We start from the raw sequence: 15,184 nt of genomic DNA, 5'->3' as shown, positions 1-15,184 counted from the left end.
CGAGAGTCCCTACTCCTTAATTTCAATCAGACGATCACCTGCTAATTCCCCAGCGGAAGCAAATTACACACACAACTCTACACATACTTCTGGGTCTGTTGACTTAAGAGTTTGTATTAATTTTTGCTGATCTCGTCGGTCAACACAAATACGCGGGGAGTGCTTACCCAGCACACCACACCTATTTAGGGTCCATTTGTTGACCTTACTTTTGGTTGAGGTTTAGTTTTTTCCTCTTTCGTAGCCTAAGGTCTAGCCATAGTTTCTTATTTACTATTTCTAATAAACTAGATAAGGAAACCTCACCATTAGAAATTCTACACTTTTCTTTACTCAACTTTAAGTTCTGACCTAGAAGCACTTAGTAGGTGGGGTCATTATGTAGGAACTCAAGATGAGTCACCCTTAGGACTACTGGACCTTAAGATTGACCCTGGGTGTTGGTCTAGGGCTAAGGCACTCACTTGCAATCACTTGCACTCACAATCACTCACTACCCTAAATCTAGAACTTCTAGGCTTTGGTCCCTTGCTACTTTTGGGAGACTCATGTAGGTGATCTCCTAGACCCACTAGCCCTAAGCTAGGGTTTACTAAGATCACTACATAGAGAACCCAAAATGGGATTTCCATTGGTCCATGGCTTATTGGTGGTGGTTGGCATTCCAACTCTACCAAGATACCCAACTTAGCCTTTTTTCCCCTAAACTCCCCCAAATTACCTAGATAGGGGCCTTAAATTTGGCCAAAATTCCCAAATCTACCCAAAATACCCAACTTGCTTCAAAAATCAATTCAAACACCTTGAAAACACGCAAACTACCCAAAATCATCAAAATTGGCCAAATTACCAAAATACCCCTCCTTACCCCAAGATTCCAAAAATTCTAAAAAAATCCAAAAAAATCCCATAACCCCCCAAATATTCCCAATTTCATTTTTTTCAACTATCACATGACCCAATTTGGCCAATTTGACCATCTTTGATCAAAACCCCCAAATTGCCCTTTAAAGGCTCATATGTTCCCCAAATCACTCCAAATATTTATCAAATTGGTCTCAATTTACCCCAATTTTGATTCTAAACTCAAATTCACTCTTTATGTGATCATTATAGACCAAATCCAAGCTCAATTAGTCCGTCATTTGAACCCAATTTTGATTTAGATCAAAACCCCAATTTTGGCCCCATGACTTGGTTCCACCAAATTAAACCCATAGCCCACTCAATTGGCCACAATTTGTGTTGAAGAACCTTCATAAAATCCCCATACATCAAAATTGACCTTAAATTGGCCTTTTTGAGGCCGCAATTTCATTTGATTTCAACCTAAGTCCAAAAAGCCCCAAGTTTGCCCCAAATTGGCAATGTCTCAAAACTTCACCAAATTGATGGCCTTAGTCCCAAAATTTTCACTCCATCCCTTCATGAAAAATCATCACAACATCTCTCGTGATCATTGCCATATGCCATTCTCAATCTTCAATTTAGACTTAGCACAACCCTAGCCCAACCTAGACCCATGTCTAGCTCAACATGACCAAATTGACCAAATTTTAATAGTATTTCAAATTGACTCACCAATTGAACTCAAAATCACTTCAACCCTTTACCAAAAATCTTCATAAAAATCATCTACACAAATTTGATCAATTTATTGGGTCTATTGATATGGCTAGCCTAGCCCAAATCCAAGCTTTGATCACTTGAACCCACATTGAACTGATGCACTAAAGATGACCTAACTACCCTAAAGTCATCAAATTAATGACTCCACAACAATGAATTGTATCCTAGTGACCAGCCTAAACCCCATAAAATGACCTAAAAAAAGCCATGGACCAAAGGTCCCCTAAATGAAGGGATTTAATGCCATATTTGCTTAAGCCTTGGATATTTTTGCCAAAATAAAGCCTGAAATCATTAAATTGCTGTGACATATTCCCTTGGGTTCCCTGAGCTCCTAGCCACCTCCCCCTGGCCGGCCAGCCAACCAAGTGGCTTGAAAATGGCAAAACTAAGAGCAACCCCCATGGTATCAAACCCAATTCAAACCTAGAGGCAACGTCATCGAAATTGAAGCTTAGAACCTCTTTGCCCTCCACATAGGCAGCACAATTCGCCCCCCAATTGGCCATGACAACAAGCTTAAGGCCATTTTTATAAAATGCTCCCTCCATGGCCATGGAGAGAGAGCTGAAAAATACTCTAAGAGACTTCCAGAAATTGATCCCAAATCCTCTTGGAGACTTCCTCAGTGCAAGCCAACCACCACATTGCCCTGTATCCCCATGCCGGAAACCAATTTTTGAGCTCAAAACCTTGTCGGACACAGGACAAAGCTCCACACCTCTATGCCCCACCAAAACTAAATAAAACTCACCCAAACATTCATAACATTGAAAGAAGCCAAAGCCCCATCAAATCCCCCTTCCATAGAGCCCTTAGTACATACTTTGATCAACACCTGAAATCGGCCTTGGTCAAATTTGTGTCTAGGCATTTCACCATAGCAAGAGGCTTAATCACTAGCCTCTTTGGACCCTAACAAATGTACTAAGACTCTCTGATCAAAGCTTCCCTTTTGAGTGCCACCTCTCGAGCCTATTTTGATTCTCCATTTTTTAGGCTTAATTTAATTGCATGATTACCGTATGGATATGTTTGGCTCACTTAGACGAGTCCATATGATCAAACCCGAGGTTATTTGGTTAAGTCTAGGCTGACATATTAGGGTTTTAGTGTGCACAGTCATGGGATCACTCTATCAGGGATGATGAAGGGAAGCCATCCGATCGCGCATGTATCGGATGAACGGAGGAGATCGAGTCGGACAACATTTCCTTACATGAAACGCGGGCCGAGCCAGTGATTACGTGGAAGGTGGAGTCCAACCAGAGCACGCCATGCATGCTTTGGGAGCTGCATAGGATACAGTCAGTGCCGTACATTTACATAGATAAACAGGGGATTTAAAAATCAAAAAATGATCCCTAACTTTAAAAATTCATATCTTGGTGTAGAAAAATCATAAAAATAAAAAAAAATACCCTCTTGCTCAGTGAATCGAGGAGAACAATGTGGAAATAATTTGGTGTACATTTGATGCATATTTTATTTTTAATAATTGATCACTAATTTGGATGTTTTGATTCTCTATACATGTAGTAATATCACCATGGCTTAAAATTTTAGCATGCTGTTACCTCTATCTTAGGGAACATTCCCAGATTTTTCCAAAGTCAGAGGGGGTTCCTAGACAGAGAATCATATTTTTCAAGTTTTAGTGCATTAATTGCTTAAAATAATCATGGAAATTAGCATGCTACTTAGAAAAATCTAAGAAATTTTTGGAAGGTTTGACAGAGAGCCTTTAAGAAAATTTTTCATGTGCCAAGTCATTCAAAATACACCTAATCTTTACAAACCTTAAATCACTAAGATAATTAATTTTAAAAAATACAAACAACAAAATGACTTGATTTTTTATCTCCACTATTGTTTAGAATCCATAGAACTCACCATAAAAATTCCAAAGCATTTTGAGTTCATTTGGTAACTTAAGTTGATTTTTAAAGATAAATAATATTTTTGGCACTTAAACGATTTTTTAAAATCAAAATATAACTAAAAAATTTACAAAAACTTACTTTTTTGAGTTTTGTGTGATCGGGGTTATTTTCTAAAGAAAAAATGGTATTTAAAATAAAAACTTGAATTTTAGCCTATTTTTAAATATTTAAATAATTAAAAATCACAAAAATAATAAAATTCATGGAAATATTCTAAATTGCTTCCTAAACACTTAAGAAGAATCAAAATATTTTTCTTAATTTTCTAAATAAAGATACTGAATTTTAAAGCTTAAAGTAATTTTTAAAGGCTAAAAATGGGTTTTCACTAAAAATAATTCCAATAATCAAATAAAACTCTAAAAAATATAAAATTTTCTCCTTTGAGTTTTTTGACCTCAGAAAGATTTTTCAAAAATATAAAACTTAATTTCACCCATTTAAAATATTTTACATTTATTAAATACCCCAGAACTTAAAATAATTCTTAAAATTCATATAAAATTAAGAAAATCACAAAATTTGGTCTAAAGGCTTCTCTAGTCGAAGTCTACTTCCAGTAAAAAAATCAAGAGATTAGGATTTACCTTGGTCAAGTAAGAAATTTTCTTTGAAGAATTCTATTTTTGCATAAAAATAATTATATAAATTAAACTAAATTTTGAAAAATTACATTTTCTCCTCTGATGTCTTAATTGACTCATGAATGAAGTATGATAAGAATTTCAAAGTCATTTGGATTAAATTTGATAAATTATGAAGTGTTAGAGCCTTAAGTGTAAATGTGTAATTTTGGGAATTTAGCCTTAGTCTACATTTAAGCTTAATTCAAGGAGGGAAATGGGCAACCTCTGACCTTATTTTGATGTTTGAAACATAAGGGATTAATTGGTAGAAACCAACCTCACTTTGTTAACTGTAAAGATAAGTTAATACATTTCTAAATTATTAAAAGTTGGAAGTTTATTAAAATAAAATGAACCGAGGACTTAGGGGTATGACTTTTGAAGTCAATAATTAATCAATTTAATATCCCTATTTGATTTTCAAATGGAATTCAAATCATGAATCATGACCACCTAAAGCTTAACGTTTTCAAAACTAATTAAGACACTCACCTAGGTCTTAAGGGCTTAGTAGTGACTTAGGCTAAATCAAGTTTCATTTAAATGAGGATTAGCAAATAAATATCAATTAAAATTAGAACATCTTTCAAACACTACAAGCTCAATTAGGACCAAAATTTGGCTAAGTGTTCACTAACTTGCCTCTTTAAGGGTCTTCACCCACATAATATTCAAAATTAAATTACAAATGATAATTACCTTACTCTTAAAGATAATTGAGACATCAATGCTCATTGAGCACTAAGGGTATTTACAGGATGAATTATTAAACAACATAATAAGTTTAAGAGAACTCGAGATTTTCCATCTGACAGCGAGAGAGTAGCACGGAGCAAATTCTTTCTCTAGATCTGTTAGATACCTTAGAGATCTACTAAACTTTATATGTTTTGCTTGACAAAATCATCCTTAATTAAACTTATATGGACCCACCAAGATATGACATAGGGTTAGAAAAACTACCAAAACCTTACTTTTTTTTGCATCTATGTGAACTTCCCTCATAAGCATTTTGAGCTTCAAGTGGTCGAACGAGAAGACTCACCAGGTCGCTTTTATAGTTTTTAGCGTTGTCTTTCCTGTACTTTCATATTATATTTTTTTATGCTTACAAACTTGCATGCTAAATAACCATGTTAACAACGATGTCATCCTGCAATGAAAACTAAAATTGTCAGGATAGCCACAAAACCCAATACCAAAACGAAAACTAAAATCAACCAAGATAAAATTCACCGCCACAACATTCAAAATATAAAACAACTCAAAATTGAATCACAAACATCACACAAAACTACAATTACAACTATATTAAGATGTCTTTATCGGATGATTGGGAATTACTCAAAGGTGGTAGCCTACGGTTGTTAATGAGGCTTCCCACGGTCTAAATGAAATTATGGAATTCATTAATTTGAGTTTAGTAAGTTCATTTGGACTAAGTGAATCCAATAAAAAATAGTGGTGTCGGAACGAGGGAATCGTAAGATCCTAACCGGTGTCGCTCTAATCAACTTTAACAAACCCCCCATAAAATTTAAAGAACTTCAACCATAGGCCACCTGATTTGACATTATAACTTGATGCACTAGAAAACTCAAACTTGCACGACAATGAGCTTGGAGCTAGCATGGTGCGCAGCACCGCCATCTTCAACAGCAAAACTTGTCTTCATGTCTTCCCCAACTAAACCAATCTTTCTTCCTTAGACTTAAATAACAAAGCCATAGGACTCTGAGGTTGCTTGCTTATGAAACATAAATCTTCATCTTATCTTTAGGTCTTCGTATAGCTCTGCTATATAATACAAGCCCAAACTCATCTTAGGATTCTGAGGTTGTCGTCCGTCACAACCTAAACCCTCACATTTTCCAGGCTATTTGTGTGATCATTTCACATGAATGTAAGCCCTAGCAAATAAAATTGGCAGGATGAAACACCTAAATATTTCTCCTTAAAACTGAAAACAAATAATAGGATAGACCGGGAAGTCACCAAGGTTCTCCCCTGGATCCATGACATCCCCTTGCTCTTCCTCTTTTGGACTCTACAACAAAATCTTCCAATTTTGAACCAATCCCCTCTAGGAAGCATGCCCAAACCCAGCTTAATATAAACCCTATTTAATTCTTTATTTTAAATAGCGGAACTTGTCGACAAATATAATGGTTTCATAGACCAAACAAATGTCATATATTCCTTAGTTTATTTGATCGAGCCTCATCATCAAGTCTTGTGTTTATCCTTCGGGATAGATACAGGAGTTGAGGTACAACGCTCTTTCATTTAAACTATGAAAAAAATGGGGTCAATTTGATTTCATATTTTTCAAAAACTAAATATATATGTAAATTAAAACGTCCTTCCAAAGAGGGCAACGGGATTTCGATTCTGGTGACCGACAACTTCTTACGGGCAACTCCCTCCAACCTAAAAATAGCGCCAACAGTATGATATGTATTTGTGTTCCTTTAGAAGTTACTAAAATTTTGATTTAGAAATATAGTAGTCTAATTTAGAAAAAATATTCAGTAATTGTGACCAACTTAAAGTTTAGAAATTCTTAATGATAAGAAAGATGAAAATATGAGTTCCCATCTAATTCAGAAATATTGTAGATTCTCCAAATTTAGAATTTAGTCCTTTTATTTTCTCTTCTTAATAATTTTACTTAGTATATTATATTCCTAAGCTTAAGAGTTTCTCAAGTCTTATACTTTAAAAAGATCAAATGTGGAAGTAATTTTTTATTAGGCAATAATCCTTAAGTTTCTCTTCCCTAACTTTTTCTCTTTTTCTTTTATTTCTCTTCTTTTTTTTCTCTCTCTTTTTTTTCTTTTCTTTCTCTATTCTTTTGACACAAGGATTACTATATCTGGATAAGCCTTTAAAAATTTTGAATTCCACTTCTCCTTTCCTAAAGCAAAGTCTTGATATAAGTCTTTTACTTATAAATATAATAATAGTTTTAAAAATTATTTTAATAAAAGAAATTTAATTAATAAATTTTAGTCTAAATTATCTAAATTTTTCAAAAATATCATCTTTCTTACTAAAGATAGTTAGACTATATTGAACATTTTCTACACTAAAAACTTTTAACTTAAACTTTTTATTTATTACTAAAAGATTTCAACTAAATTTTCTTACTCTTTTCTAAAATCAAAATTTACTTCCCTAATATGACTTCATATACATAATCATTTTTTTTCATTTCAAATCAAATTCACCTGTAGCACACTTTAGAACAAATAAAATTCCAATTTTGAAAATATTTTTCATCCCCCCCAAACTTAAATTTTTAACAAATTAAACATTTTAGGATCAGATATATATAAACAGGACTGGAAATTTAAAATAACATGCTAAGATGAATTTTCAAGTTGAAAAACTAAAAAAAACAGGAGTAAAATTTATTTTGATCAAATTTTCTAATATTTTCATTTTAATTCAACATGTAGAGATTCAATAGACTTCTAAGTAGTAGGTATAAACATAAGCAAACTAACACACTAACTTTGACTTCACAATTTCAACATAAAAAAAACACACAAACATGATAAAAGAAATATACAGGGTAGCAGTTTCTGAAATTTAAATTTAAGATCTAAGTTAGCAAGATTCTTAATCTTTTCAAAAGACATAGAATTAAGTAAAGTTCTAAACTAACTAAATCACAAAACTCACAACAGTTACTACCCTAGAAATTAAAAATAAAATATTAACTAACACAAACTTCACAACAATAATAAATAAAAAAATCCAAAACATAACACATAATCTAAATCAAAACACAGATACAAATGTAGCAGTACCAAGTCCACAGTACAAAGACCACATAGCCCTCAACATAATACAAACATAAAAATCTCTCAGTCCTACCGCTATACCATTTTTCTATATGCTCATAATCAGGATATCGAGGATATGGAGGAAATTGCACTCCTGGGTCACCTCTAATTAGGCTCTCAAGAGACTAGTGGAATTTCTCTTCATAATTACTCTTTCTTTTATTATGTTTATTAGTATGATCAGCAAAACACTCTAAATTCTAAACTTTATCATCGATAAAGTTAATATTGTCCATCATCTTCTGTAATAATGCATCTCGGGTCTCGTAGACCCACCTCTAGATGTAGAAGCACGTGAGGTAGATGTTCTAGATGTAGAAGCAGCAGACGTCTCCATTCCATAACTCCTAGAAACTCCTCCTCTCCAGCCAAAAATAGAATTCTCAGAATAAGTCTTCACATTCACCTTAGTGATGGGATTTAGAGGTAATAATACTTCTTCAGAGCTATCATATTTAACTCCAGCCTGCTCACACAAATAAAATATCAAGGAAGTGAATCCCAAACCAGCTGTAGTAACAGTTATGGCAGAACTGATGATAGTATGATAGTATGATAGATCAAAGCTCCAATCAAAGCTCCTATGTTGATGAGCTTTGCTTCTTGAATACAATAATTTAATGTCGCTCTCTCTGGTCACTTCACTATAATGATTTTTCGGTAGCAAACGAGCAGAAATAAAAAAGTGTTAGGCCTTTGAAGGTGCACATAACTTTGAAGTTGGAAAATTGACTCTCCTTTCATTAGTGATTTTCCAAAGTCCTCTTCCAATAGTCAAGTAAGAAATAATCTCATCTAGCTCCACCTTAGTAAGACTATAATATGCATAAAAACATAAGGTGCCAGGTAGTAGATGATAGAACAAGTTGATTACCTCTGGTGAAAAAGGTACCAGCTTTCCTCAAACCATAAATCTATCGTCTTTAGCCTCAGGGAGGTTAGCATAGAACTCCTCAACAACAGAAATAATGACAACAGTATAAAAAAAAACAGAATTGTTCCCACTGTTGGTGAACAATCAGATCTTCAACTTCTCCACATGGATTCTTAAAACAACGCTCCTGAATCAGTTTTTGTGATTAAAATGCTTCACTCTATCAATCTTGATCCTTCAAACTAAGAAATTTACTCAAATCGAAATGGCTCTTTCCTTTGCTCCTCTTCATTCTTGGTGCCATTCTACAAATTTTATAAATTCCAAAAATATCTTCAAAAATCAAGTCTAAACTAGTAAACTAAACTCCCAAAAACACAAACTAAACTTCTCATGCAATCTCCATAAATTTTTCCTCATTTTTCACCATGAATAGTGGATTTTCAAATTTCTCCAAATATGCTCAAAATGCAAGTTGAAAATCCAAATTTTTTGCATAAGAGTAAAGATCTTACCTCAAGGAACTTGGATCTAGCAAATTGCACTTGATTCCACCAAGAAATCTTCACTTTAGATGTACCCTAGCCCTCAAAAATTGTAAACTCGAGAGGTTGAAGGTGACAATGGCGTTAAATATGGTAATTTTTTGGCTGAAATTTCACTTTTAACCGTTCGTGAACTGTTTTTCTTGAACTGGCGCTTAAGCGCGGATAAGTGGCACTTAGCTGCCTTCCTCTCAGGTTAGCTCTCTCTTAAGCCCGAGATATGGCACTTAGGGGCCAGTGTAAGATTTTTAAAATTATTAAATTAAATTATATTGTACTATTTGCCTAAGTAAACCACCCTTAAATTGTTTCACAACACTTAAAGGACTATTTTCAACTTGTTATAAATCCCCTCTCTCTCAAAATTCTCCATAATAACTATTTCAATTTGAGGCTAAAAATAACACAAATTTTCGCACAAACAAATTTATATTAATTCACAAACAAGTACAAATACAATTACCACTTAATTCTCACTCTAAATAGTCTCAGATGAGAAAATTTCCTAAATTCAAATACTTAACACTCATATTACAATTAAACTCATAAAAAGTCATAAACACTAAAAACAAACACTAACATGTAAACATAATGACTCCAAGCGAATAAACTCAAACATAGAACTTAATACCACTCTTCATTTGATGGGACAAACTCGAGTCTTTTATTAGTCTCTTATGGAGTAATTGGAATATAAAGTTGATAAGACAGACCATGGTGACGTGCCTGATGTGCTCTGATGCAATCTTCTTCAATCCACTTTTGATTAAGAAACATCTCCTTATCTGCTTCCTCTATATAACTAGTGTGGCTAAATTACATTTTCAATTGTCATCCAATATGCTTAAGATGTGCATGAATATGTGCAATGCTCAAGATGTGCATGAATCTCCAATACCTTAGTCTCTAGTAAATACATGGTATTCTCAATTTTGTTGATCTTCTCTGATATTCATTCAATTTTGATGAATGAATTTCTTCCTCATGGTCTCTTCCTTTTCTTCAAATCCATCTCCCATGTAGACATCATCTCAAAATCTCTCTCTTAGACTTTAGGGCTAGAAATGGTTTTGGGTGAAATTCCTTCACAAAACCATTTTATAGGCCTAAATACTTCCAACAACTCCTAGGTACATCTAGGAACTACCTTGGAATCCAAATTTTGCATGTGTTAAAACTGCCGTGCTTAAGCGCCAAATCTGGCATTTAAGCGTCAGTGCACAGTTTTGCACTAGTAAACTTAACGTCCAAATTCTTATTCTAACAAGTCTAAGTAACTAAATAAAATCTTAAAATCAGTACTAACACACAATAGTCTAAAAAATACTACCCAAACTTTCTTAATCACACATAAAATAGCAATCAAAACAAAAACACTCTGATAATTATGCGTTGTCTCCCACAAAATGCTTGATTTTACATCATCAACCTGACATAATCAATGCTTATTATGGTTGACCCAACATCATTCCATCATTAAACTTATGTTGATCCCTTATAAAATAAGGTTTCAGCCTATGTCCATTAACTTTACATATTTTCTCAGACTTAGGATCTTTAATATCCACAGCTCCACAAGGATAAACTTTTATCGCAATAAATGGGTACATTCACGTGGACTTAAGTTTGCCTGGAAATAATCTTAACCTTGCATTATATAGCAAAACTTGTTGCTCTAGCTAGAAATTTTTAGTAAGAATTCTTTGATCATGCCACATCTTCATCTTTTCTTTGTAAATCTTAGCCCTCTCATAAGATTCATTCCTTATCTCTTCAAGCTCATTTAATTGTATTAATCTTTTCTTACTAACATCTTTCAATTATAATTGAACTCTTTAATCGCCCAATATGTTTTATGATCAAGTTCAACAGGTAAGTGACAAGCTTTCCCAAATATTAGTGTATATGGGGACATTCCTATAGGTGTTTTGTATGTAGTCCTATAAGCCCACAAAGTATAGTCAAGTTTGACTGATCAATCCATTTTTTTTGGATTCATAGATTTTTCCATAATTCTTTTAATTTCCCAACTAGATAATTCAGCCAAACCATGTGTCTGAGGATGATAAGCAGTAGCAATCCTATGATTTATATGATATTTCTTTAATAACTTTTACATTATGGCATTTCTGGAATGACTTCCCCTATCATCATTGATAACTCTCGGCATCCCAAATCTACAAAATATATTTGTTTTCAAAAATTTTGCAACACTTTGAGCATCACATCGAGGTAAAGCAACAGCTTCCATCCATTTGGATACAAAATCCACTGCTAACAGAATATATAAATTTCCAAAAGATGGTATAAATGGTCCCATGAAATCTAATCCCCAAACATCAAATATTTCAACTTCTATCATATAATTGAGGGGCATCTCATTTCTTCTAGAAATATTGCCTACTCTTTGACATTGATCATAAGTTTTGATATAAACATTAACATCTCTAAAAATTCTAGGCCAATAAAATCCAGCTTGTAAAAATTTATATGTTGTTTTATCAACACCAAAATATCCCCCAAAATCAGATTTATGACATTTTTGGATAATCTCATAAGTTTCTTCTAATTGTACACATCTTTGAACAATCAGATCCTATCCTTATTTATATAAAAATGGGACATGCCCAAAATAAGTCTTAGCATTAGAAATAAATTTCCTCTTCTGTTGGTATGTCATTCCATAGGGTATAATATCACTAACAATAAAGTTTACAATGTCGGCATACCACAGAACACACCACTCATTAATAGCGAAAAAATTTTCATCTGGAAAATGTTTATTAATATTTTTTTTCAAAACAGAGTGATTTTTCTAACTAAAGCCTGAAAAAATGATCAGCAATTTGATTTTCAATCCCCTTTTGATCTACTATTTTGAAATCAAATTCTTGCAAAAGAAGAATCCATCTTATAAGTCTAGGTTTAACATCCTTCTTTTTCATTAAATAATTAAAAGCATAATGATCTGTATGCACTACACAATGAGTTCTAATCAAATATGATCTAAATTAATCAAAACCAAGTACCACTGCTAATAACTCTTTTTCAGTAGTTGTATAATTAATTTAAGTTTCATTAAGAGTTTTACTAGCATAGTAAATAACTTTAAAAATTTTATCATATATTTATCAAACAACTCCAATAGCATAATCACTAGCATCACACATCAATTCAAAAGGTTTTCCCCAGTCTGGTGAAACTATAGTTGGTGCAGTGATTAATTTATCTTTTAATAACATAAAAACTTTAGGCATTCATCATTAAAATTGAAAATTGCATCTTTCTCCAGTATATGCCGTAAAGGCTTAGCAATCTTTGAAAAGTCTTTAATATATAGCCGTAGGATCCAAGATGTCTTAAAAAACTCTGAATTTCCCTTACATTTGTTTGATAAGGTAAATTAGTGATAACTTGAATTTTAGCAGGATCTACTTCCATACCATTTGTTGAAATTTGATGACCTAATACAATTCCTCCTGCTATCATAAATTGACATTTTTCCCAATTAAGGACTAAATTTGTTTCTTCACAGTGCTTAAAAAATTTGGATAAATGTTCTAAACACAAGTCAAATGAAGTTCCAAACACTGAAAAGTCATCCATGAATACTTCAATCCCTTTTTCAATTAAATCACAAAAAATACCATCATACATATTTGAAATGTAGTAGAGGCATTACATAAACCAAAGGGCATTCTTCTAAAAGATAAAGTACCAGAAGGGCTGGTAAACGTTGTTTTCTTTTGATCCTCCAGAGATATTTGAATTTGGTGATAACTAGTATATCCACCCAGAAAATAAAAGTATTTATGCTCAGCTAGTCTATCCAACATTTGATCTAGAAAGGGTAATGAAAAATGTTATTTCCTAGTGGCAAGATTTATTTTTCTATAATCAATGCATATTCGCCACCCTGTAAATTATCTAGTGGGTATTAACTTATTATTTTTATTCACAGTTACAGTTACTCCTCCTTTCTTAGTAAAGCAGTGAATTGGACTAGCCCATGCACTATCTGAAGTAGGGTAGATAATTCCAGCATCTAATCATTTTAAAATTTCTTTCTTTACAACTTCTTTCATAACAGGATCCAGTCTCCTTTGAGGATCAGCCTTGGGTTTACAGTTCTCTTCCATATGAATTCTATGCATACAAATTAAAGGACTGATTCCTTTAACATCAACAATTGTCCATCCAAAGGTTTTCTTAAATTTTTTTAGAATTTTCATCAACCTTTCCTTTTCTTCCATTGTTAATTTTGAGAAAATTATAACTGGTAAAGTAGAGGAATCTCCTAAAAAGGCATATTTTGAATAACCAGGAAGTAACTTCAACTCAAGTTCTAGAGGTTTTTAATAGATGGACAAAATGATTTATCTTTGTCAAACATGTCCAAAATTTTAAAACTTTCTCGAACATAGTTTGAATCTTCTTTAAAAAGATCTTCACATTGATTTAATTCCTCTTCTTGCTCGTGTTCCAAATCTTATACTTCAATTTTTTTTTCATAAGTTGTTTTAAAATGGCATTCACTTAGATATCTTATAACATCCATTTTAAAACATTCATCATCTTTACCTTTTACAGGGTATTTCATTGATCTTGACATGTTAAAAGTAATAGTTTGCTCATTGATGCACATTATTAATTCCTCTTTCTGCAGATCTATCATGACTCTTCCTGTAGCTAGGAAAGGTCTCCCCAAAATGATAGGTATCTCTTTATCTTCCTCCATATCTAGCATAACGAAATCAAAAGGAAAGATAAATTGATCCACTTTCACTAGGACATCATATATAACTCCTTAAAAGTATGTTAGCAAACGATCTGCTAATTGCAGAGTTTTAGTAGTAGGGGTTATTTCTCCTATTCCTAATGTCTTAAATATTGATAATGTCATAAAGTTAATGCTTGCACCTAAATCACATAAAGCTTTCTCATAAAATCTGTCTTCTATTGCACATGGAATTGTAAAGCTATCAAGATCTTTAAGCTTTTCAGGAAGCTTCTTCTGAATTATCGCACTACACTCCGCTCAAAGTGCAATAGTCTTATTATCTTCAAACTTCCTTTTTGTGTTGAGAATATCCTTCATAAACTTTACATAGTTTGGCATTTGTTCTAAGGCTTCAACAAATGGAATATTAATTGTAAGCTTCTTAAATATTTATAAAAATTTTGAAAATTTCTTAGCCAACTTCTACTGACAAAGTCTCTGAGGAAATGAAGGTGGGGGTTTTTTTAAATCAATTTTTAGCGGAGAAATTGGTCTTTTAGAATATTTTGGAGTGTCCTCTTTTTATTCTTCAATTTCTTCTCTCTCTACTTCAATTTCTTTTTGAACCCTACCTTCCAACTCTCTTCCGCTTCTAAGTGGAATGACTTTTACTTGCTCTTTAATCTGGCCTTTTGGATTTGATTTAGTATTACAAGGAAGTGTTCCTTGGAATCTATTACTTAATAAATTTGCAATTTGCCCGAGTTGATTTTTAATATTTCTAATTGTAGCTCCTTGACTTTGTAATTAATTTCCCATTTGTAACACCACTTCTTTTTTAGATAATTTCTTCTCCTTAAATTATGTATTACTGGTAAAACCAGGAGGATAAGTAGATCCGTAATTATTATTCCCTTGGTTGTACCAGTTTCCCAATGGGTTTACTTGGTTGTTCCCCCATTGCTGATTATTACCACCCAAATTATTATTCTTGTT

The sequence above is a fragment of the Phalaenopsis equestris genome, unplaced genomic scaffold (genome assembly GCF_001263595.1).
Source record: "Phalaenopsis equestris unplaced genomic scaffold, ASM126359v1 Scaffold201631, whole genome shotgun sequence".
NCBI classification, from domain to species: domain Eukaryota; kingdom Viridiplantae; phylum Streptophyta; class Magnoliopsida; order Asparagales; family Orchidaceae; genus Phalaenopsis; species Phalaenopsis equestris.
The sequence above is the reverse complement of the archived record's forward strand: the minus strand, read 5'-3'. Positions refer to the sequence as shown.